The sequence below is a fragment of the Camelus ferus genome, chromosome 3 (assembly GCF_009834535.1).
Source record: "Camelus ferus isolate YT-003-E chromosome 3, BCGSAC_Cfer_1.0, whole genome shotgun sequence".
Taxonomy (NCBI): Eukaryota; Metazoa; Chordata; class Mammalia; order Artiodactyla; family Camelidae; genus Camelus; species Camelus ferus.
In genome coordinates, this window is record NC_045698.1 from 56340718 (window position 1) to 56367865 (window position 27148).

The 27148-nt window shown below is 35.3% G+C and overlaps 1 protein-coding gene across 2 annotated transcripts in view; it reads right to left on the minus strand.

Moving 5' to 3' along the window:
• Positions 1–27148, minus strand: part of EDIL3 (EGF like repeats and discoidin domains 3) — a 394119-nt gene that overhangs the window by 315272 nt on the left and 51699 nt on the right. The window lies entirely within an intron of this gene.

The window sequence follows — 27148 nt, forward strand, 5'->3', positions numbered from 1 at the left end:
TGGTCAGTATAGCATGCTCATCTGCTGGTGAAGTGGGGAACCACAACCAGCACACAAAATACTTTTCAAATGCCTGGAAAATCTATCAGCTGTGCTGAGAAACTAAATGATGAGGGGACAACTTAGTTCAGAATATTCTGTTACTAAGTTGCAGGGGAGGTAGGGAGGGTCTGCCTCTGGAATCCACTAACAGGTAGTAGGTAGAAAGACAGGTATAATCTTTACCACATATCGTAAGGCTCCCATGTCCAAAGTCACTGAACTAAGAGGTGGTGGTAGACACATATTTTTTAAAAGCATGTAGGCTAACATGACAAGAAGGAGCTTAAGCAGCTGAAAGTGTGATGCCTAGAGCAGCAGGATAGGGCTGGGTGGCAGGGAACTGCTTTTTCCTCTATTAGGACTCCTGGCATTATTTGATATATTTTTTAAATAATAAGCATTATTAGTTGAATGTATATTTTTTATACATATGTACGTGTGTGTATATATCTGTGTGTGTGTGTATGTGTATATGTGTGTGTATATATATATATATATATATATATATATATATATGACCATTTAGTGCAAGTATAATTCTCTTCAAAGATGTTGTTTCCTTGAGATCCCCATTCTGTATATATCCCTATAAAACTTTACATTCTCATTAAGGGTGGTCCGATAATTGTACCTCCCTAAAGTAATCTTTTCTCTACAGTAGAAAATATTTTATCTATCTTTTGAACCTACCCTTTATTCTCTCAGTATAAATTTAACTATATTTAAATGGAGTTCTTTCCTTTTTCTGACTATAACTATTATTTCCTGCTCTTCTAAATAGTCTCAATTTATTAAATGTATTTCATGTACAAAGTTCATTATTCTAGAAGAGTTAGTTACTGCCTTTTTATTTTCATGTGATCTTTGTATGTATACCTTTATTTCCATCATATCTGATATATAGGAAGTAAAAAAATCACATGATAAATTAATCACCATAAGCCCAAAGCATTTATATTTTGTCTGTAATCATTATTAACCTGTGCATTTGTAACATTTTGTATATCATAGCATATTGAAAATTTGGTTATCACACACACAAAAAAAATCTACACTTTTGATCTGAATTTACCATTTCCCAGTATACTAGCTTTCTGCTAATATGCTAACAAATTACCACAAACTTAGGGGCTCAAAGCAACACAAATTTATTATCTTACAGTTCTGTAAGTTAGAAATTCAACACAGTTCTTGCTGGATCAAAATCAAAGTGTCAGCTGAGTTGCATTCCCTTCTGGAAGCTGAAGGGAAGAATCTGTTTGATGTCTTTTCCAGTTTCTACAAGCTGCCCATGTATTGTAGCTCTTGGCCCCCTTCCTCTATCTTCAAAGTAAACAACGCTGCACCTCTCTGATGATTCTGCAGTCACATCATCCTCTCTTCTGAACTCAGCTAGGAAAGGTTCTTTGATTTTTAAGGGCCCATGTGATTACATTGAATCTGCCTGGATATTCCAGGAGTCTCCTCATCACAAGATTCTTAACCTTAATCACATCTGCAAAGTGCCAGGGAAAGCAACATATTCACAGGTCCTGTGGATTAGGAAGGATGTAAACAACTTTGGGAGGCCACTATTCTGCTTACCACACCCAGTTTGTATCATCTATGCAATCTTATCAATAAAAACTCTTAACAATGGATATGGTGTATAATATAAGAAAATTATTTCATTTCCTGAGTTAAATTTCTATAATTTAAAATTAACTATGCATATACAGAAAATAAAATGTAAATCCTAACAAATAGTAGCATAGGTCGAAATCCATCCTGAAGAACTATTTGTTCACTACAAATGAATGTACAGCATGTGGAATAGAGTCAAAAATAATGTAATATGTTTGTATGGTGACAGATGGTAATTAGACTAATTGTGGTGATCATTTTGTATAGAAACATCAAATCACTTATGATGTATACTAGGAACTAACATAATATTTTAGGGCAATATACTTCAAAAACAAACAAACAAACTCATAGAAGAAGAGACCAGATTTGTGGTTTCCAGAGGTGGGGATAGGTAGAGAGCATATTGAATGAAGGTGGTCAAAAGGTACAAACTTCCAGCTGTAAGATAAGTAAGTACTAGGGACATACTGAACAACATGATAATTAACACTGCTGTCTGTTATAGAAGAATGTTAAGAGAGTAAGTGTTACAAGTTCTTAACACAAGAAAAACAATTTTTTTGTGGTAGAATCCAGACTAGAACTAGAATCCACATATAATGACTCCAAGCCAATTAATCTTGCTCATAGGCATGCGTACACACACACACACACACACACACACATCTCATAAAATAGTTTGGAAAGTTTACAGAACCATATGGAATCAGAAGTAAGAAAAAGCCAAATGCAAACTCATGAAGTAAAATGAATCCAACAGTATGAACTACAAAAGACAGTTACTATGACAGGACAAATTTTAGACTTGCCAATCTCAAAATAATCTTGTTAAATCAAGTCATATGTAATACAGCATACTCTTATTCTTGTAAGCCTTAGTATTTGCTTGCTGCAGTGGGCCAAGTACAGAAATAAAATGGTCAGATCCTTCCCTGCTGAAATATGTCAGCCTCCATCGAGTCGTATAAATCACAATTATCATTACTTTAACAAGAGCTTGTCAAACTTGTAGTAAAGAATTAAACTACAACTATAAATCATCAAGTTGCAGGCCACTGTGACTTACGACTCTTTGAAGCAATCATTAATCAAGTAAATTCTCCATTTAAAAAAATCAGCAAGACCAAATGCTCTCCTGTGATGATCTTTGCTGACCCTTACAAGGAGTGTCTCTAATTCCTTAGCACTGATTGGTCTAAAGCAGATAAAGAGAATATGAAGAAGAGGAAAAAAAACCAGACAGGAATTCTGAGTGTTTCTTCATCTGGTGTCCAGATGTGTATGCTTTGTGTAATTTTTTTTTCTAACTACAAATTCCATAGTTTTCATCATATTATCAAAGTACTGTAAGACACAAGAAGTTAAGATCCATCCTATTCTGAATTTAAATAGCTGCAGAGGCCAAGAATGAACTTTTTTTTTTTTTTAACAATATTTTCTCTATCAAGAGTCTTGACTGTGTAGGGAATATATTTGTATAATGTCTGTCTTAAAAAGCAGTCATTTAGTGGAATTATAAATCTGACTGGTAACTTCCTAAGAGATTTAGTATTAATGGCATAGACTTCATTTTATTCTTTTACCAGTTTCATTTTGAAGTTTTTCTTTTTTTCTGTAGCTCAATTAGCGCATGAATAGTTGTGTACTTTTTTTTCTAACTTGAAATCTGAAGTACTTCAATTTTAAAAGGAACCTGTGTATTCTGTAGATGGTCTAGTATGGATTTATCCTCTTCATTTCTCAAAAATGAAATGTCATTTTCCGAAGTCTTTCTTGTGTTGTCTATTTCTATTACATGTCTTCGATCCTAAGCAATCTCATCATTTAACTTGCCGGTGATTTTGAACCCACGGGGACAATAGTAGAAACTAGTTCAATCAATGTAGAAGGTGGCCAACCCCCAAAATTTGTGGCAAAGACCGAGATTGTCTAGCAGAAACCCTGTGACCAGCCTGTATTTTTACTCAGGATGAAAATATTTCACTCATGCCTCCTTTAGGCTTTGACCTGTGCCATCACGATGCTCACAGTGCAGTTTAGAAGCTCCAAAATGAGCCTTCTCAGAGGTAGAGGTGATGTCTTTTCTGCAGAGAATTCCCCTGCCTGCACTCTGGGTCTCATCCCTTGCCCTACCTGCCAGACTTTTGTTTCTGCAGTCATCACCTTCAGGACTTAAATCATTCTCTCATCATGAACCTTTTCATTTCAGCTTTCATCAGGCGCCAGGTCTTTCCTAACCTTAAAAATGAAGTAAACTTAAACCTCAGAATTCATTCAGTTTCTCTGTTAATATCTTCAAAATAGAGTTCTCCACAGTGTCCACTTTAATGCCCCATCTCAGGCCCTTTGAATGGAACAAGATCATTTAATCATCCATTAATTTAATGCATTCAATGAACAGTGTGCTTCTTAGGGCGACTGCCATCATGAATTGTGGTACGAGCCACAGCATCTCTAAAAGCAAATGAAAAATACTGATACTTTTCCTTGAAGCAATTTTCCAGTTACGAAGATCTCCTTCAGGACAGTGTGGACTGCTGAACAGGTTGTGTCCCGCACAGCCCCAGAAGCGCCACGTAGAAGGATCTGAGTGGTACCTGTGGCAGGCGTCTAATGAAATGGCCTGGGCCCCCTTAGCCTGTGGCCGAGGTTATGTAAGTTCTCCCTCTGTCTTTTATGGGCCCTTTTTGGACTGGCCTGAATGTCACTATCCACACCATCCTGTTCCTTCACAAACAGCTGAATAACACAACATGCCACCTAGCACCCTTCTCTGAGTCACTGACTAAAATCTGTGTGTAACATCACAGTAAACCTGTACCCTTGTGCTCTAAGCTGCCATTTCCTGTTTTCTTCCTGGTATCCATCCTCTGCTCTTTCTTAGCTGTTTGGCCAGAATCTTCCCCACCTCTGTTTCTTTTCATGACATATAACATCTAAGGACTGGCTACAATATATTTGAAAGTGCTTTCTGCTTCTTCTGTCCCTTTACTCCTGACATCACAGTCACTGGTTCCCACTGAGAGAACCGGAGAACCAAGAACCACCTCCAAAGCTGAACACACTACCCATCCCAGCCTTCCTGTCCTAGCCTGCCTTGTAGCCGCTCACAATTAATTTAGTGATTAATGTCCAAGGGTATACATAATAAAGTTACTATTTTAATTGTTTTTACATTATAATGCCTACATTTTATCTTAAAAGTTAATAATTCAATACAGTTAAATTTCTATTAGGCATAAATCCTTTTTAATAGTTACAGCTAAGTTTTTACATTAAGTATAAAATCACAATGTAAACTTTATTTTTTCATCTCTTGAATCTGACTTCCCTGAGGTGCACTTGAACAAGTCTGTTTCTGTGAATGTCTGCATATGTGTGTGTGTGTGTCTCTGTGTGGGATAAAGTGGAATGTGCCATATAAATTCTTTTGCAGCCAGCTTTTCACTCAACAGTGTATCTTGGGCAACTTTTCATGGCAACCTGTAGAAATCTATCACTTTATTTTTAATGGTTACAGAGTAATGCATTTCTTGGTGTGTACAAACCAAAATTTATTCAAAAATCTGACTAACTGCTTTTAGAAAAGCCTGCTATAACAGTAAATATATGAAGATATACAGTAGTAGATGGTCCAGGAAACAATACAGCTCATCTTTAATGTTTCATCATTGAGTAACAGGAATGTTTTCTAGGTAAAAACTGAATTGGTAACAGAATGTCTTGGTTTTAACCTAATGCAACAAGCCGGACTACATTTTTTGGTATATGTCAATGGACTGACAAGAATGTCAAACTCTGGATTTTCAACTCAAAGTTACCTAGGGTGCACCAAAATTGTGTTAGTTGGAATATGGAGTTTTCTCAATGTGTTCCAGAATATCTGGGGCATCTCTGTCATTTAACTGACATGCATGACAGACCACACAATGCTGAATGCCAGCTTGCATTCTGTACTTTTGAATAGGCAGCCTCTATTCCACTCTTCTTACTTTAGTGAGGTTGACACAAGAATGCCAGGGGAAAATTTGTTTTATGTATCCTAAATGAACGTTTGAAGCCAAACCTTAGAACAAATTGTTAAAAAGATCAGTTGAGCGTGTAAGGTGAAATTATGTTCTGAATCTCACATTGAGGATCTGATGAATGATACATCTTGTCTGGGGATAAGCCTCATTGAAACCCATTAATTACTTCTATATCTTCACGACTAAACCTTCAAAAAGTTACTTCAATATAAAACGAATCTAAGCAGCCAAAAAGCACAACCAACAGATACAAGCGAAGGAATGCTAGGGGTGATAAAAACTATCACACCTTAAAATAAAATTAAAAAAATAAAGCCCTCACTCTGTGTGGTTTTAGTAATGTGTCAGAATCAAGGATCTCGCTCATGAAAAATAATAAATAAAAATAGTCATCACCAATGTAATCCCAGAGACGGGAAAATGTCTTTTTAATGTAACTTGAAAGTAGCTAAAAATAAATCTAAAGCTCTTAGGAGGGCAAAACACTGCAATAGATAGTGGCTTGGAACATGTTGGATTTGCTAACAAAATAAAACAACTCTTAGTATATAAGAAAGTGACTAAAATTAAGCAGTCAGAATATAAATCTAAAAATAACAAATACGGGGCTTAAAGGAGTAATTAAATAATCCTGACTTCATCAGTCTTTAAGAATAGAAAAGATGCATTTAAATGCTATTAACTTTTTTTTTTTTAATTCCAGGGATTTCCCCATGGGTACATATGTGAACAATTATAATAACCAGCTCCTCCCCCTTGTATGGTAAAACCATTTCTTTGGACCACCTTGCAATTATTTGCTGCGCCTATCTTGTACATAATTTGTTCTACGAAATTGAGCTCTTAACAGTTGTTGTGGAATTGCTCCCAAAGGTGCATATTAGCTCAGTTGCCCTAGATCCCAGGAGCCTTTTTAGATATAGGCTGTAATCCACTAGCTAAATGAAGCAAGGACTCGCGAAAGCTCTCAGCTGAGTGTGATTTGATGCTATGTTGTACAATTCCAAGCTGGGAGTTGTATTACTCATTACTTAAAAAGTAAGTTCAAGATACACGTTGTACATGTTTTCTTGACTTTTGTGTCATGTCCTTCAAATCCTCTGACCTGTGAATTTGAGCACAAACCTCTTCAGATTTAAAGGAGCAGAATTTCTTTGTTTGTCATGAGAATTGTCAGTTTCTAACTTTCTCCTTGTTAAGACAAAAGCACCAAAGCAAGCTCAGGACGTTATCATGAGAAAACTCACCAGGCACAAGTGAGCCCTTTGCCTTTTACATTTCTTGCACTGTAGGCAGAAAAGTATTAGAATCAGCTGCCACATAAAAAGGCCACTGGCTTGGGCTGAGCACTGGCTGGAAAGACAGTAGGAGACCAATTACAACAGCAACCAGCCTGATGACGCACTTGGACTGTATTCCTTTAAAGTCATCAAGTTGGATTAATATTGGAAACAGGAGCATATGAACTGATTGAACTCTAATGCTCAGGATATATTTCTAAAACTGGGGCACACTTTATTGAAAACACCATACTGGTAAATGTTATTGTTACAACAATAATTTTACTCTCATTTCCCACCTTCTATGAATGAAACAGAATCTTCCTTGAGATCTGGGACTATGACAAATGGGTGAATTATAGTCTATAGTTCAAATTATCCACAACTCTCTCGACTAAAACTGCTTAGGTGATATCAAAAACATTTTAGAGCTTAGTCAGTAAGTTAGTCCTCAACCATGAGTCAAGGCCTAAACATAAGTCATTTCTGCCAAAAGCAATTCCTTCCCAGTGCTTCTGCTTTATTATTTTGTGGTGTCAAAGTTGGTGGCACAACTTTTAGGGTTGTAAGGCATGCTTCCTGAGCAAGTCATTTCCTGAGAAGATGTAATCAATGGCAGCATCTTCTGTAGCCCTGTGAAGTCATATTTTCCAAATGGAGTTAGTGATTTTATGTGTACAAGGCCCCAAACCCCAGCTTCACTGCTCACCTGCCATATGACCTTACAAACCATTTTACCCTCTCGTGTCTTAGTTTCCCCACCTGCAACAGGAAAGCCGTAACAGTACCACTTCAGAGGAGCTTTAAGAAAAATATACGAAATGATTCATGTAGAATACTTTATATAATACCAGACTTTCGGTGAATACTCAGTAAGAGTTAATTATCATTCATGTACTCTTCCAGTAAGCATTACCTAAGTATCCATCTCTAGTGTATTAGGTACCAGAAGGGGAAAAAAAAGACACAAATTACATGATCATAACAGATATATAATCTAGTTAGGGAGGTACAATTAAAGAACAAAAAGAAATACAAGAACATGTTTTAAAAGCAAAAGATAAGTCATTCCAAACTAAGTGACAGGAGCGAAGTAGGATTGGTCAAAGGAGGTTCCATGGAGTAAGTGAATCCCACCTGCCTTGTGTTAAATGGTACCTGCAGAGTAATGGACAAGTGGGAAGGATGTTCTAGGCAGAGAGAACAGTAAGAAAAGTCACAGAAAAGAAAATTAACAGTGGTATGGGTAAGACTGCTGCTGGAGTAATCTGGATACGGAAAAATAAAGAGGGGACGGTTGAAAGAGGGCCCACAAACAGAGAAGTCATTTGTAGAAACGCCATATAAGCTACAGTTATAAAAGAGGTATTTATTTAGACCAGCTTTATCCATTTATACACATAAGCAATAGAAAAAAAAACACTATAAGTTCTTGAAGAGGAAAATAACTTGTCAAAAATTATGTTTTAGAAAGGTTCTGTCAGCAGCTGCAGGCTGCCTGCTCTGGGTTGAGCAAACACTGGAAGCACAGAAGTGGCAGTTGAAGCTTCAAGAGCAAATGAACTCTCTCTGAGGGAGTTATTAGAGGGGAAAAAAAAGCAGAGGGCAAGGCCGAACTTGAAGAAAGTCCACAATTAGCTAGAGACTGTTCAGGAAAAGACAGATATAAAAAAATGTAAGAGGAGAGATGAGAAGACACAGTATATTAAAAAGTTTGGTCTCTAGTGCACAAAGTAGTGAAGAGGTGGAGGAGAATACGGATGAGGAGGGGGAAAAAAAAGACAAAATTGGGTTTGAAAAGAGTGGCTAGGGTAGAAAAATGAAAACAGGCAGTTTGAGGCCAAAACTATGTAGGATTCTTGCATTATCCTTTTACCCACAAAAAAAATTTCAAGCAATCATGGTTAGATCTATATTTTACAACAATAATTCTGGACAACAGTGTAAAGGAAATACTGGAGGGCAGAGGAGGTTGAGGGCAGGGAGACAACTTAGGGGTCCCCTGGAAAACTCAATGTGAGAGGAACAGACACAAAAATGAACAGGAGAGGAATCTAAGAGACAACGATGCTCAAGCAGCCTAACCTTTCGACCTCTTCGCTTCCTGGCCTTCATTACTAATAAATGATCCAGCTTGGGCAGACAGAGGAGAGACTACAAAGTATGTTTTGGAAATGCTGAGTATGAAGGGCTTGGAGGATGACCAGCAGGCAGGTAGGAACATGTATCTGGAATGCAGAAGAGAGAAGCAGCAGCTGAAGGTGTCCAGGATTGTAAAGCTCAGGGTGATTTGTACACGTGAATAGTCCTAATGTTTCCTGTGTTAACTCCTCCAGTGACGTCTTCTCCTAACCATTTGCAGGGCAGTCTAAACTAGTGACACCTTAATTGCAACTGGTTTTTATATGATTGGTACATGCCCTCTCTTGTATTTTAAATTAATTCAATTTCACTAAGAATTATTTCCTTGGTCAGAGATAAAAATATATTTAGCACTCATTTTTGGCCAGCAATTTCTAGAAATATTGAAAAAAATATAAATAAATTATTAATTTAGGATTCAGATTTTATAAAATAGAAATGCTTGATATTCTAACAGGATTAGATTCGTAACATTAGATGCAATACTAAAAATAAATCTTTAAAAAATAATACCATTTGTATAAAGAGATCAATCTATTGGTCCAATAGATCGCTGATAGTGATTTTTAAAAATTGCTACTTCTTTTTCTAATAATATATCATATTTTCAAATAAAGATTGCTCAGGAGATTCAATACAACCTTTTGGTCATGCAAATGGGCAAAATTCCACCATCACTGAGTGGTTTCCTTTTAAACCCAGGAAAATAGTTATCATTTATGTAGGGTAAGTGATTTTTATAGGACATACAAAAGGAGACATTATATTTGCAGTTTGTCAAATAAATTTTTCATAGTTTATGTAAAGATATAGGATCTAATAACACATACTTATATTTCCTTTCATGAGCTGTCTACTGGTGATACACATGCAGAATAAAATTTTTACCTTGGCTCAAACTTGTAAGTCATGATTATGTTCAAGATTAGGGTCTCTAACAGATTTTCCCCATTTATCTTCCCCTATCCATTTATATGAAATCTTTACTTTAAAAAAAATGTTTCTCAAGCCAGCAATTCATCCTTATGTGATAGTGATACATGTTATTTCCTCAGACCCTTCTGTCCCCTCTGTCACCCCGTGCTACCCTTGCTTCCCCTCAATTCCAGAGACTCTTACAAATGTGACACAGCAAACCTGTTACGACAGAAATTTCACAGAAAACAAGGAAATGAATTCTGACACTGAGACCACACAACTTACAATAACATTCTAAAAGCATTCTCTTGATCAAGAAATATCTGCACTTTGATAGCTAGACATTCTTTCAGAAAACACTTCTCAGCTCAGAGTAGCACTTTATCATTGATAAATAGTTATCGTTGTGCAGGATGCTAATGATGATCATGAGGTTTTATCAGAAATCTTCAGATTCATGGTGGTAAGTAATCTACCCAAAGTAACTGGGAGGAAAACAAATATATTTTTTAATGTGGAGGAGAATTCATTAGGGCAATGTTAAGTTTTAGGCTCTGCTATCATGAAAAAAACCGTCTATTGTAAGAATCGTATGCTCAATTTCCTTTATGTTAAGACTGAAATTTAAAATTATTTGAAGAATTTACACAAAAAATTAATTCCACTGCACCCCCAAAGACAGGCAAACCTTGAAAACAGATTAGTTATCTAAGCACCAAGGTGAGTGACCCAGTCATCTAAGGTGCTAATTCTAAATCTTCTGAGGTCACAATTAATTTTTCTTTATGCTTATACAAATATTTGCTGAGTTCCAAGGTCTTGCTCAATCAGGCTTTGGTCCTTTCAGATCAAAACTAAAAAAAGTAGATGCACACACGCACACGTGCATACACATACCTAATGTACCTCGAAGGAGTTACAACTTGTATCAAGTGCAGAAACCAGGTGTGCCGCTCCAGGTTGACACAAGTATCCTCCCTTTTTGCCTCCCAGATAAAAATATAAGGCATTTTCCACGCTCCCTGGTGCTCTTGGTCAACAATCACCTTCCAAAGGAAACACACCTACGACCACCACCATTACAGATTAGTTTTGCCTGCCCCTGGACTTCACTTCATAAATGCCATCTTTTGAGTCTGATTTCTTTCACGTCAACATTATACCTCTGTGAGACTGATCCAGATTGTTGCATGAAATAGTTTTTCTTCATTGCTATAGAGTATTCCTTGGATGATTATAACAATTCATCCTTTCCACTACTGGCAGACATATGGGGTTTTCCCCCCAGTTTTTTAAATTCACAAATAATGTCACTATAAATATTCTTTTACAAGCCATGTACTTCAAATTGCATGGTCTTAGGTTCATTTTGTTAGTTAATTAACACACACTGGCTTCGGTACATAATGACAAATCACTCCCAAAAGATGGTACCCAGGTGCACTCCCGCCATCCAATGCACTTTCTATTGAACATTTTAACGATCTTTTTTTGTTACTTAGGTTATACTTTTTGTCAGCTGTACAAAATAAACCAGCCAAGTGCTCATCTTTTAGGATTCTTCTTTCTCAACAAATGGATGATTTAAATATAACCAGTAATTTTAGCATAGAGAATGAGGAGAAGGAAATCTGTAATTTCAAGTAATTATCCCATATAATATTGGAATATCTTAAATAAATATATTTTGAAAGAAAAATACAATTTTCAGAAATCTCAGAAATGTTTTGAGGGGCATTCTGCTCCTGCCACAAAATTATGTGAATTAACTGATAGTAAAGGTCTGGGTTTTATGACAGAGCCCACAGTACTGAAAATACATGCATACATTTCAATGCATATCTAATACTAAATGGGGGAAGATTAGAATTCTTTTTTACTAAATGGAATATAGCAAATATCAAATAGCTATCTTGGCACTGCCAGTCAGGTTAAAAGACATAACATACCAATTTAAATTCAAATGGACCACTGTCACACCACATTAAATGAAAGGGAGAAAATAACTTAAATCATTCTATCATTACAGATTCAGAGTATTAGTTTTATATATAAGTAAATATCGTTTCTTTAACTTTTTATGAAAACTACTGATTTAACAATATTGTGATACAATACGAAAAGAGACCACAGCTTTGATAAGAGTCTGGGTCACACAGCACAAAATTAGGCTTATTTCTAAGTAAAGCGAAGGACCCAGCCTGCAATCATGGAAAACAAGGGTAGAATCCTATGGCTATCACATACCAGTGGTATTAACCATAGGCAAGTGGAGAAGAGAAGAATACGCTACTGCAAGTAACAACTGTAGGAGTCCAGGACACGCTACTCCAGAATATGCCACTTTCATATACTGATTATTCTGAGCTGTAGGCATTTCAAAAACAGCAAATGCAGGGAGAGGCTTTCTCTGAACTCCTTTTATCTGCCTAAAGACAAATGCTTCAAAAGGCATTCAGTTGTCATAAATTCCCTCCCAGGGAGTTTCATCAACCAGGGAGGACTGACCTTTTATCACAAGAGAGGAGCCTGGAAGACACCACACCCAAACGGTCATAAATTATCACACCTCCCTTCTATTCTTTTAAAAGCCCATTCATCTCTCCTAAAAATCATTGACTCTCCCCCAAGGAACTTGCATTCCCCTCTCCCCAAGCTTTCCCTATTAAGATGGTATTGAAGCCTGAATTCGAAAACCATCTCTCTGAGTCTCTCTTCTTTCCTCTCTCTCATGTATGAATGAGGTGTACAAATTAGTGTACCTCTCTATTTCTCTTGTTCATCTATCTTTCATTACAGAGGTCTCAGCTAAGAACTCAGAAGGGATAAGGGAACATTAGTTTCTGCCCCTACATAAGTCATTTAACCTTTCTGATATTCCATTTCTTTTTTTCTACAATGTATATAATAGCCACCTAGAAGGGTATTTTGAGCAATAAGTAGATGGTGATTCCAAAGAGACGGGTCCACTTCTCAGTACATTTCAGCAGTTCACCAATTACATGTTAGTTACCTGGAAAGCTTTTTAAAATCCCAGTCCCCAGGCCACACCTCAGACCAATTAAATCAGAATCTCGAGGGGTAGGACCTAGGCACTAGCATTTTTTTTAAAGCTTCAGGTGAGTCCAATTTTGTAACCAAATTGTAGATACTTAGATGAGATCCACATACTACAGGTTCAGAGAACATCGGGCAGATACCATTTAGTAGGGTCCGGTAGCTGAGAAGAAAAAGGAAAGGAAGACCACAGTGGGAACCAGAAGGGAGTTTGAATTAGGACAAAGAAATATGAGGTGCACAGATCATGCGGAAGGGACAGGGCAGTGACTCCAATGACCAATCTCTGCCATCACAGTCCTGACTTGCTCTGCTAGGTCTTTACAGTATCAGAAACATCTGCTTTATCTTTGTGCCCAATTTGCTTTATCTTTTTCCTTCTTAATTTAGCATTTGACTTTCATATAATAAATGCATATAAAGGAATGTCTATTTTAGGCTATGGAGAATCTTTTGTTAACACAGACATACAGACATGTAAGTTAAAAGGTTTCTTAGATTTCATAAATTTCACCATGCTAAAATTATTAGGCCAATTTACTTTTACTGGAAAGAACATCAATCTTCCTTCCAAAACACTTTGAACATAAAACGGCGTCATTTAATCTTTCCCTCTATCACTCTCCTGTCCTATAATGTGAAATATTTAAAATACAAAAATAGAGTTTTTCTATAGAGTCCCAAACAAGACATGATAATACATAAATTTTTCGAAAAGCCTTCGACAATAAACTTTAAAATCCACACCTAATTTAATGAGTATATATGCTTATTCAATTCTCTAAATGACTAAGTCTCAGGAATCAAAGAAATCAAGAAAATTATATTCTAACCTCATTATTTCAAGAAGTTCAAACAGCTTAATTTAAAATATAAACATCTTTTGGATTTTATGCTTTTTATGGCAGTTGTAGAAACTGGATAATGAGGCGTGTGAGGTGACATTACTAAAGGTTCACAATACATGAATGTTTTTCTATTGCAATTTTTCTTTCATTTACCATTGGTTTAACAGAATATACGGCAAGGACTAGAAAGATAAAAGATGAACTGATCTATTTCCACTGAATTTGATCATCTAATACTAATAACCCAACTGAAAATGCTCATTATGTTTCTCAATGATTGAGGTAATTGCCTGGACTCAAGTCTGCACTTCACTGCTTGGCTTATGTATAAATGATCTGAAATCTCATATGTGAGTTACCTCAAAACTGTAATTCTGAAAGTGTTAGAATCATGTCAGTTTAAAGCTGTAGCAATCCAGAGAAACCATGCAGCTCATTCAACTCCTAGGTTTTCAGATTAAGAAGCTAAGATTTAGATCATTTAAATCATAATCAAGTAGTTGGAGACCTAAGATTAGTTAGCACCTAAGTCTCATGATTACCAAATCCAGAGTATTTCACTTGTTGATTTTCTGTTCCACCACATCTCCTTCCATGCTTGACTTTTTTTTTTAAATGATAAAACGCTTCACTGATTTCAGTGTATCTGTGATTTGGGCTATAACAAGCAGCTAATTAAAGAAAATGTAACTAATACTTCTGAAAAAGTTGTCTGTGGTTGATTGAATCTCTTTTTAAGTTCAGTCAATAAAGTATACTGATTGAAAGAATTACTCTTAGAACCTTTTAAAAAATACCCTACTATTTGAAATACATTACTTAAAAATGCAGAGCAGCAGCACCGGCAACGCTTGTTAGAAAGACGGAAACTCAGGGCCCACCCCCGATCTAACTAATCAGCATCCGCATCTTAACAGAGCCCTGGGAACTTAGCTATCCGGTGAAGTTTGAAAAGTGTGGGCAGCCAGCTCTGGCTGCACCCAGGGGAAAGGACGGCAAATAAAATCTAATTAACAGCAAGAATTTTGAAGAACCAGAAATAGAAGTTGAGACGTGCAGATTTCATGAAGATCTCTAACCTGAGGCTGAATTAGAACTGAGGCATCCTAAATCTTTTGCTACCACATCATCCTATGAATCCTATGTAATACTGACCTCCTCTAGGCAGATCCAGCCCTTCTTATTGACTGTACAAGCAGGGAGAGCAACCTAAACCCCAGATTGCTACCAACACTCTCATTTCAAGCCATCCTACACCAAACGGAGAAGGGAAAAAAAAAAAAACTTCCACCAAGGTTTCTTCCACGCAGGGATGCCAACAAGAAGAAAGGCTGACTGTAGTATATACAGTTGTCTCTCAGTATCCACAGATTAGTTCCAGGACCCTCGATGACACTATATCCATGGTTGCTGAAATCTCCCACATAAAATGGTGTAGTGCAATTGGTTGCCCTACTGTCCATGCAACTATATCACTTCTTGTGGTCTGAGGTTTGCTGAAGTTTTTGGTGGAGAATTCGTATTAAGAAAGGAATTTCCTTCTACTCTACTTTGCTAAAAATCTTTGTCACAAATGATTACTGAACATTACTAAATTGTTTTCTGCAACTACAGATGATATTACTTTCTTTTTTAACATTTTAATATGGTGAACAGATTTTAAAAGTCTGAGCCAGATTACATACATAAAATAAATTCAGTTTGATTATGATGCATTATTTTTTCCCACATTGCTTTATTTCTTTTTCTAAAATTCTGCTTAAGATTTTTACAATTATCTTTGTGAGTAAGACTGATCTGTAATATTTTCTTCTCCAAATGTTCCTGTCAGGTTTGGGGATCAAAACTATAAAAGCCTCATAAAATATGATGAAGCATTTTCTATTTCTCTTTTAGGACGATTGCTCTAAAAGCTGTATCTTTCCCTTTAATTATTTCTAACAGTTGGAAGACTATTCAGATTTTCTATTTCTCTTTCAGTGAATTTTGGCAAATGTGTTTTTTTAAAGAATTCATTCATTTCTCTAGTTACCTTTTTATTCTCTGTAGTATCTGCAATTATGACCCTCTTTCTCCTACTAATGCTGTTTGTTAGGGCCTTGCCACTTTTAGCTTGTAGAATCTTTAACACCTTATCTTAGGAACTTCAAAGAACCAACTATTGACCTTTTTGATTTTATTATTTTATTAATTTGAGCTACTACCATTATTATCTCTTTAATTCTAATTATCTTGGATTTTTTTAAACCTAATTTCTCAAATGTAATGCTTACATGATTTTCACCTTTTTCTTCCTTCCTAATATCTCTATTTGATTCTTCATAATAACTCTAATGGCTACACATTTCCCACTAATAATTTCTTTAATGCATCACCCAAGTGGACATGTAATATTTTAATTATTCATTTCCGAGTATTTTTTAATCCCCACTATTACTTCCTTGACTCGTGAGTTTTTTTAAATATGCTTTTTAAATATTTCCAAACATATTGTGTTTTGTAGTTATTGACTTTAAACTAAAGTTATGTTCTGAGAATACAGTGACATAATACTGACACTCTGAAATATGTTGAAATCTGCTTTATAACCTAAAGTGCTAAAAATTTTGGATAATGTTTTATATATTCTTGAAAATTATACATATTCTCCATTTGTTAGGTGGCAGCGCTCTATATGTATCCTTAGATTGAGTTTATATTTTAGATATTCGCTATGTACTTTATCTGCTTGTTCTATCAATTATTAGGATATGAAGTTAAAAGCCTGCCTTGACAGTTGATAATGTCAATTGATCTTTATTTAATTTTGGCTTTACATATTTGAAACTATCATTAGTTGATACAAGATCAGAACTGATATATGATACTGGAGATTTAACATTTTTATCAATATGTAATAACCCTTTTAATCTCTAATAATGGTAGTTTCCTTTCCTTAAATCTATTTTGCCTAATTTAAGAAATTGCTTCATTAGGTATTTGCTACTTTATATTTTTCATTATTTTACTTTCAACATTTTTGTATCTTTATATTTTGAACTTGTGCCCTGTAAATACTTTGCTTTATTATTTCATTTGGCAATCTTTCCTTTGAAGTGCAGAGTCCATTCATTTTGATTGAGATCAGCAATATGTTTAGATTAATTCTACCGTCTCATCTTAAGCTTTTAATTTGTTCTGCTTTTGCTTAGGTGTATTTTTACCTCTCATTTGTACTTACCGAGATTCTCCTCATCCTCACCCTCACTTCATTCACTGCCCTGCTTGGGATATATATTTCTATTTCTTTCCTTTTAGTTATGATTATTTGGTTTCTGCTTTAGTTTAGTTGACTAGAAAGTTGAAATCTTGTATTTTATTCAACTGTTAGGTTAATCAATATTTTTATCCTTTTTCAAACTAATACAATGATATTTCAGTCTTTACCAATGATCATCTACTTTAGACTTCAGTACAATTGCTTTCCAGGGATTTGCTTATAACTTGATTTTTCTAACCTAAAAGAGATTGCATATTTTTGTTATGAGTTTACACATTATACATTCAATTTTATTTTCCTCTGTGTTTGTTTTTTTATTGGCTCACTATTCCTTTATGCAGACTTTCCCAACATGATTACTCTCCTTCTTCTGGAAGTGCATAAATTTCTAGAAAGTAGTTCAGCTACTTTTATCTCCAATGTTGTTTCTTCATCATTTTCTAAATTTTCCCTTTTAGAAAGTTCAATTGGACATATGTTGTAACTTATTTATCCTTTATTCTTAACTCCTCTTTTAATTTTTCCATCTCATTTTCTCTTTGTTCTGTAATCAGTTTCTTTAGATAAATTGCCCCTACCCCAAATGTCTTTTTAATTATGTCTACTCTTCAGTTTTTCAGTTTAACGAATCCATTTATTAAAAAAGAATTTCAATTATTATGTTTTTCATTTCTGTAAGTCTAATTTAGTTCTATTTCAAATATAACTGGCCAACTTTTATAGTCATTTTCACCTTTGCCACACTTTCAACTCCATCGTTTTTAGGTTTGTTTAAAGAGATTAAAGATATTTATTTTATATTCTGCATATAATTTTGCTATATACAGTCTGTGCAAACTTGTCTCTATATTTTCTAAACTCTTTTCATAGCAGATTATGTATCTCTATATTTAGTGTTATTTTCTATGCTTTTAAATTCATGTTCTTTGGAGCTTTTTCTGTTAGAAAACTTAGAGTGGTGTATTTCATATTTTTTCCCTACAGAACGGTTTTGCATTAACTTCAGTTACACACTTCAGACACCAATTTCCCAAGACCACTTTATATTAAATTTTAGGGTTGCAGTTTTCAGAGCCATACAGTTAGCATGAATGGCAGTCCCAATGCCCTATGAGTGGGGCCTACTATTAGGAATTCTCAGAGAGACACTGTACTTTTATTATTTTACCTTTTCCTTCTGACTGGCAAGATTAAGAAAGCTGGGTTTATTTCTACTTCTCCCATGGAGAGTATAGCCCCAATTCATCTCAGTTTTGTATGAGGATAGTATGTGGAGGTCTCGCCAGCACACAGGGGCACTCCAAGAATGCTTGGAGGCAGTCTGTACTTACTAATTAAATGAATAAATGGATGCTGCTCAAAGAGGACTTATTTCCAATATTAAATCTACCAATTCCATAACACTGATTAAAGTTCTTCAGAAGTACTATTTCCTTCTGCTTCATTAAAGTGAGAAAGGAGCCAAAAATGAATATTTTTTTAAAAGGACAGGTAAGATAGAAAATCTTCTGAAACATAACTGTAGAAGCATGTCATGTGTAATTAAACATTTTGGCCTTTCTCAGTAATCCTCTTCTACTATTTTATATACAGAACATATTTCTTGAAGCTGTGTCTTAAGATGAAATCGATCCAAGCCTGTAAAGCTTTGCAAACAATCATGCCATGGTGATACTGACTACAGAGAAAACCCTTCCCACCACTTCCGCCCACCTCTTCTCCATCTCTGTGCTCTGACTCTTTAAAAAGATGTGATTACTACCCTAAGAGAATAAGCATTAATATCCTCAAGAGAAGATACCTTTGCGTATCACCATTGAGTGATGCAATTCATCTAACAATAAATGCTTCAGGTGACTTTTGATTTCTGAAACTTGAATCAAATATTTCTGAACTGGACAGATTATGCCCAGGGTCTCTTCATGTGTATTACAAATGGCTCTACAGAAAGACAAAGTTCACCCCACTATCTCCTTACCCTGCCTCTGCTTCAGTGCAGAAAATGGCAAATTTCTTCAGCTCAAAGAACACCAGGATTCAGCAGAGATAAAATGCTTCATATCATTCCATCAGTAAAAGAAGTGCAGTCGCCTGAATGAAGTAAATTTCAAGTAACTGTCGGTGGTTCATATTATCTCTCACTGCATCTGTAAGATTATTTCCGCTGGGAAAAGGAGAAGAGGCAGAGACTTGTAAAGTTTCTTACAAACACTTGAAATTTTCCTCAGGGAACTTTCAACTTCGCTGTCTGTTTGACCTTTCAGAGAGAGATCATCTTCTAAAAGAACTGCCGTTCTCTGCCAAGGAACCCTCAGCCGTACCAGCATTGAAAAGCAGGCAGCACTGAATCTCTCACTACTTGGGAAACCTCACTATCTGCATACTAAATGAGTTTTATGCTAAGTACTCCTATTTTGCACATTTCCTCCTTATAATAAATGCAAGAGTGTATCTTCTTTGAGAACAGGTTACTACTTTGGTATTTGGTTTCTTTTTTCCTCCCCCAGTAACAAGAGAGAGAAAGGCATGAAAAGGAAAATGACCACTATTTTTTCTCTTCCATGGCAACTACTTTGTTAAAAACCTAAACCCCTTGTCTACTAGCTGAATGTTATCAACATCCCAAGCTATAAAAAGACAGGAAGAGTAAAGCAAAGTTGGGCAATTTCCATTAAATGTGGTGATGTTTTTCTATAATAGTAAGATTTATCTTCAATATTCAAGATAACACTTCAACTCTAATTTTGAATTTTGTAAACGCATGATATATGTTCTTTAGGTGCTTGTTACACAGCGCTTACCATGAAAGGCTCCCTGAGTCATACAGGTCCCCTGACTGCCTTCTATGATGCTGTGCCAGGTATTAACTTACATAATTTTCTCAGAAGTTAGCATACTGATTATACTTCCTTTTGTCTATACTGCTTGTCTCTATTTCTGCATTTGATATTCTGCTTCCACCTCAAAATTAGTAAGTTATTACTGGTATTATTTTGCTTCTTCATTCTCCTGTATAAATTTATCATCATTTTGATAATAATGGTAAAGACAACTTCAAAAATAATCATAAATACAATGATAAACTTATAATAATCAGCACTTTGCAAAGTATTTTCACATAAACTCTTCAGAACAAAACTGGCAAATCAGAGAGATCATATTATCTCCTTTGCACAAAAGAAAAGAAAGACTTGGAATTTTCTATCAGGTGACCTGTCCAAAATTACAGTTTGTATTTTTGTACACATTATGTATAGATTTGTAAAAGAAATTCCATTTCAGAGAGAACAAAATTACCAGTTTGACTGCTAAATATCACAGTAAAATATCTAAATACCTAGATATCTAATTACCTACAGTTATCATCAGGAAGTGAGTACCTAATTCTCCAGAGACATTATAGATGATTATAATATTAACTTGCATATGACTAACCCAAATAAATGTAAAATATGAGTATGTATGATAACCTGAGGGACTAAAAGTCCCAGAAAAACTACCATTTTCTCCTGGAGCAACAAACTACTTTTTCTTTTCAGTGCAAAGAGAAAGGATTTAGTTCTAAAACTGGTCCTGTCATGCTTGGAACTCATAAATGTAGAAAAGCACATCCTGCCTTCATTCAGATGACAACAAACAAGTGTGAGTAAGATGGGCAGACGGATACAAGGCAGGCTGCAGTGCACCCTGCCCTGAGCTGCCAAAAATCCTCCCTGAGAGGTACCACTTGCCTTGCTAATGTTGTGTAAATTGAGTACCTAAGCAAAGTCTCAGGATCATATTTTCTATGAATGCATATTTTCTTTACCTAAAAGTCAGAAAACTTATTTTATGACAATAAAAATGGAATTAAGTTAGTCTATGTAATTGTGTGGATAGAAGTAGTATAACTATAGCTCTTGAATTCATAGTTGACATCTTATTTTTTTAAATAAATTAAGGCTATGTATTTTACATATAGTCACGTTTATTCCCAGAGGGATAAACTAAAAATAATAAAATTTTAAAATATTATTCTTATTAATATTCACTCCTCACATTCAGCTATCTTCCTTTATCTGTCTTTAATGAACAGAGTCAATAAAAATATCATCTAGATAAAGGTTTGGACATAAAAAACTGTGGTCAACATTTGCAACAGAGAGATCAGTTATCAACAAAATTCCCAAGTTCTTTTTTTTTAATTAAAGTATAGTCAGTTACAATGTGTTAATTTCTGGTGTACAGCACAATGTCCCAGTCATGCATATATATGCATATATTTGTGTTCATATTCTTTTCCATTAAAGGTTATTACAAGATACTGAATATAGTTCCCTGTGCTAGACAGAAGAGATTTATTTTTTATCTATTTTTATATACAGTGGTTATCATTTGCAAATCTCACCAGCCTCTCCATTCCACTTATCTTTTAAGTAGACAGGGCCACTATGAAGGCTGCTGCAGGGCTGCATGCAAGCCTGTGGTCAGGCTCCCCCTCCCTGAGTAGCGGCGCTGCCCTCAGCCAAGAGTAATAAAGGGCACAGGGTTAGTTCTATGCCCTAGAACACTGTGAGGCAATGAAAAATGCATCAGGAAGGGGTTGACGTTCTAGCCCTTACAGCAACTTCTCTGTTGTTTCATTTCATTTTGTTTCCTCACTGGTATTTACCTTCAAAAGGACTTCTTATCAGAACACTTATATAAACGTTTCTCTGTATACTATTTTTTCTTTAGCAGTAGGACCCACCAGGGTACAGGAGCTATTCATTTATGTTTTTTAACTCCTCCAGCACATATTCAAAACTGGAACATTGGATTCTCAGTCGATACTTGACTTAAAGAGAAGTAAACTTATTATACGAGTCCTTCAAATTACTGTATTCACTCTGGAGTTAGGGGCAAAGTGGCTGAATACATCTGTCCATTAGAAGACTCAGTGAAAGCCTCCCCCGCCAGTCCAGTGGAGGGATCTCGTTTGACTGATAGAAGAGAAAATCTAGTATCACACTAGTCTAGGAAAATGAAGCACACAGAGTACTGCAATGGTTGATTTCCTAACTCAAGTTCAAGTGGAACGCTATTATAGAGATTTTCAAGATAAAGTTCTGATTATAGAATTTCAACCTCATGTAATCTTTCACTGAAAGTTAAGTGGCTGTTCTCCTTACAGCGCTTAACAGGACCGCTCTCCTTGCATGTCCACAGAAAACATGCCAGGCTCTCAGCTGGCAGAGACATAAAGTCCTATGAAAGGAGGGTCCAGGACAGTGTGGCTGTCTTACTCTTACTGGTGTTTGTCATTGATTCAATCAACAGTGTAATGGCAGAGGTACAGCTTCAGTAAGTAACCCCACAGTTCCACAGTGATGAACACAAAGAGTTTGCTATGGTAAAGATCTCCTCGAAAATCCCATCAGCATATTGCAGAATCGGGACAAAACCTGACAGTCTACACCTTCCTTGCCACATTGAGGACAGGGATTCTCAGGCTATTTTAAAAGTGTGTCTGCACACTTATGTAGGTAGGTAGGTAGGTAGGAGAGACACAAATGAAAATGACAAAAATTGAGAAGTATATAAGGAAAGGAGAATGGCCAATAAAAAAGGGGAAATGTGAATAAATTTTTTAAAGTAATACCACTCGCGAAAGGAGGATCCAGAGTTATACTAAGGCTCAGGCTTAACCTCCTGCTAACATATGATTATGTAGTTTGGCACTTCTCCTTACTTCAGGTTGTGAATTGGTAAACTTTTCATAACCAATTTCTTGTATTTAAGTTGTAAACAATATGGCTGATCAGCAGGAGCTGAAGCTATAATAAGAATTTAACAACTAAAGCTATGCATTTCACTTGCTTAAACACCATCATTTCTCCCCACTTGAAAATTAACATAATTTGCCTTTTAAAATTGGGGTTGAGAGGAGTTCAGTTTTTGATAGAGGAGAAAATTAAAAATAAAAACTGATTTGAATGAAAATTGAATCAAGATCTCAAATAAACACATGCATTAACACATTCTATTTGTTTAACTTCAAGGGAACAAGCTAATAATGAGACTGGTAGATACAGTAAGAGAAAAATCTGTGTGATATTCAAGTCTTCATCTTTTTAGAAAGAAATCATGAGGTAAATATATTTTTATAAATGTAAAGAATAACTACCATTTCTATAGGGGCCTTTGAAGATGAATTATTATATGCATTCAGAAACTATTAAAATTCAATAGCAAAATAATTATAAACATTAGGCTATCACTAAATAATATATTACTTATATATACAAATTGAAATTTATGTATAATACATAAAATAATAAAAAGGAAATGTATACCTTCCTAAGTAGGAACAAAAGGAAGGTTTCAAAGCGTACAAAATTAACATTTCACTGAGAAATATTTTAGAAAAATAGTCCTGAGAAACTGAAATATGCATAATAAAGTGATTAATTATGATTCCTTAACAACAAACTAACACAAAGACCACAAGCACAAACTTAACAGAAGAGTTACTTCACATTGAAAGGTAAGTTTCTGTGTCAAAGTAAATAGAAACTAACTATTTCTTAGGGCATAACATTCTCTTACGCTAAAATTTTGCTTTTCATTTTTTGTTTTTTAATCTTTGAAGCTTACACTCTTCACGAATCGACAGGACCCCAAGGCCTTAGGTTAAACGAATAACCAAGTACAACACTAAAATCCATAAATATTGTATCAGGTTATTTCCTACCATAACATATTCAATAGGAAAAAGACAGTGACACAAAATTTTCCCTCAAAAATTAACTAAGAAAAATCACTATAGATTTAAAATTCTTATTTAGAAGAATTTCTGAATGCTGCCTGATGGAAGATAAAGACACCAAAGATACCAAAGATGTAACCTTCAGGTAGCTTGGGGAAATGGAGCAACCACTGTGACTTAAGAAGTGTAATAATTACACAGCATGTTTCTTCCTGCCCAAAAGAACAGAAGTAGGTATCAGTAGACACTGAGTTTCTTTCATCCTCAATCTCTTCATGTAAGAGTGATGCCCTTGCACAGGGGCTATGTGCAATGAATGAAGTATTTTATTCTTCAAATACAGAAGCTAAAAAGAGGGGAGATTTTTTTTCTCTACAGTACAAGAAACCAAGTTCTATTACTTTCTTTATCTTAAACTTAATCCAAACATCCCCATTCAGAATTTGTTGCCAACGGGCCCTGATTCATTCTGCCTTTTCAGTCTTTGGCTTTTAATTTCCTACCTGCCCTTTCAGAGATACATAAATTTGGCGGATATTTATTGAATACGTTTTATGTGCTGAGCAAAAATGATGAAAACAAACCTCATTCTTAAATCCATTGAGCTTAAAGTCTCATTGTAATAAAATCTCCGTCTTTTTTAATGACACCGTTACAAGTTTTTAATTTTTTTTACTTATCTTTTGTCAAGTATCATCTATTTGTCTTGTTAAAATGATCTCTTATTTATTAACAATTTATTGAGGTAATGTTGGTTTATAAAATTATGTAAATTTCATGTGTACAACATTGTAATTTGACTTCAGTACGACACACAGAAGTGTGCTCACCACCAGAAGTCTAGTTTTCATCCATTACCATAAAATTGACCCTCTTTATGCATTTTCTCTCCCCGTTTCATCTCCCTTATTCCCTTCTGGTAACCACCCATCTGTTCTCAGCATCTATGTGTTCGGTTTTGATTGGTTTGTTCATTTACTTTTATTTATATTCACATATAAGTGAAAACATACGTTGTCTTTCTCCATCTGACTTATTTTACTTAGCATAATATCCTCAAGGTCCATTCACGTTGTCACAAGTGGCATGACATAATCATTTTCATAGCCAAGTATTACTGAATTGTGTGTATATATCACATCTTTATCTATTCATCTCTCAGGCACTTAGGTTGTTTCCAGATCTTGGCAATTGTAAATAATGCTGCAATGAACATAGGAGTGTATCCATCTTTTCAAATTAGTGTTTTCATATCCTTCAGATAAATACTCATAGGTGGAAAAGCTGGATCATATGGTATTTCTAGTCCTAATTTCTGGAGGAATTTCCATACTGTTTTCCACACTGGCTGTATCAATTTACATTCTTGCCAACATCCTATCCACCACTTGTTATTTCTTGTCTTTTTGATAATGGCCATCCTGACAGGGATGAGGTGATACCTCACTGTGGTTTTGACTTGCATTTCCCTGATAATTAGTAATGCTGAACATCTCATGTTCTATTGGCTACCTGTATGTCTTCCTTGGGAAAAAAAGTTCCATTTAGAGCTTCTGCCTATTTTTTCAAATAGGGTTATTTTGTTGTTGTTGAGTTGTATGATTTCTTTATACATTTTGGGTATTAACTGCTTATCCGATATATGATTTGAAAATATCCCACTCAGTATGTTGTATTTTGTTTTGGTGATGATTTCCTTTGCTGTGCAAAAGCTTTTTAGTTTTGTGTAGCCCCATTTGTCTATTTTTGTTTTTGTTTCCCTTGCCTGAGGAGACATATCCAAAAAGATATTGTTAGAATCAATGTTAAAGGGTGCACAATCTCTTCTTCTAGTTTTATGGTTTCAGGTTTTACTTTCAAGTCTTTAATCTATTTTGAGTTAATTCTTGTGTTTTGTGTAAGACAGTAGTCTAGCTTTCCCAACAACCATTTATTGAAGACACATTCCTTTCTCCATTTTATGTTCTTGGCTTCTTTGTTGTAAATTAGTTGTCTCTATATGTGTATGTATATTTCTGGGCTCTGTATTCTGTTCTACAGTCTGTGTGTCTGTTTTTCTGCCAGTACAATCATCTTTTCTTTTAAATCCTCCCTCAATAGATCCTGGCTGTTTGTTTCTTAACATTCTAATTAACCACTGATGAATATTTGGTTCACATGCCTTTTTTGTGCAATAAAATTTTAAATTAAATTTGGGTCAGAAGAGTCAAATCCTTTCCAGCTCTATTCTCTATGTATATAAGTATACATGTAAATATATATTCTCCATTATAAACTATGTGGGAAATAAAATAAATTTTATATAAAGTAATTCTCATTACTTCCCATTGTCATACTGAATTTTGATTCTCTTACTTATACCAAAATTAAGGAGAGGTCTTATAAGTTCCTAGTAAATGGGGTTCACAAGTGGTCCTTCTTAACTGCAAATACCAACAATATATTAGTCCCATGAGGTGCTCAGAATAAGGAGCTGTGACTGACAGAGGCCCCACAGGTGAAGTGTACCTTGGGGAAAAGTCACTTTGTAATCACAGCCTGGCCTTTAGCAGTTACTGACTATCCAAGCACAAAGCCTTCCACCACTCACAGGCTTAAAGTACTAAGAGCTTTCCACATAGTAAATATCTTCCCAACCTAACATAAAATCAAGTAATTGTGAATCCATTCACTGAGGTATGATTTTCCAGTGTAGCATGTCTGAAAACAGCTGGGCTCACTGTGAAGGTTTGAATCTTGCTCCTCCACTTACTAAATGGTTGGGAATAAAATGGTTTGTCTTCTCTAGACTCCAGTTTCTTCTTCAAACAAATGGGGATACTAATGCTATCTACCTGGGAGAGACAGTGTGAGTATTAATGAGAAGATGTATGTAAATATCTAAATGCAGCTTCTAACTCCTAAATTAGCCCCTGGTTAACTGTCAGCCCTTATCATTGTAACACGATACACTTCCAGTGATTTTAGCAGGAGCTCATTTGTTTGGAGACATTTTTCCTCCAGAATCTGTTAGACTGGACTTTTTCAGATATATTTACACTACAAACAGTAACTCTTTTACAGTATCCAAACTAGCATGTGCAAAATTACTTTACTGTAAGAACTGTAACAGCAACCAGCACTCAGATATTGAACCAACAGCCAGTTAAAACTAGCTGATCCCCAGTAAGGCTTAACATTTAAACTATAGTAGTAAATGGTGCAACCCTTAATGAGCAACA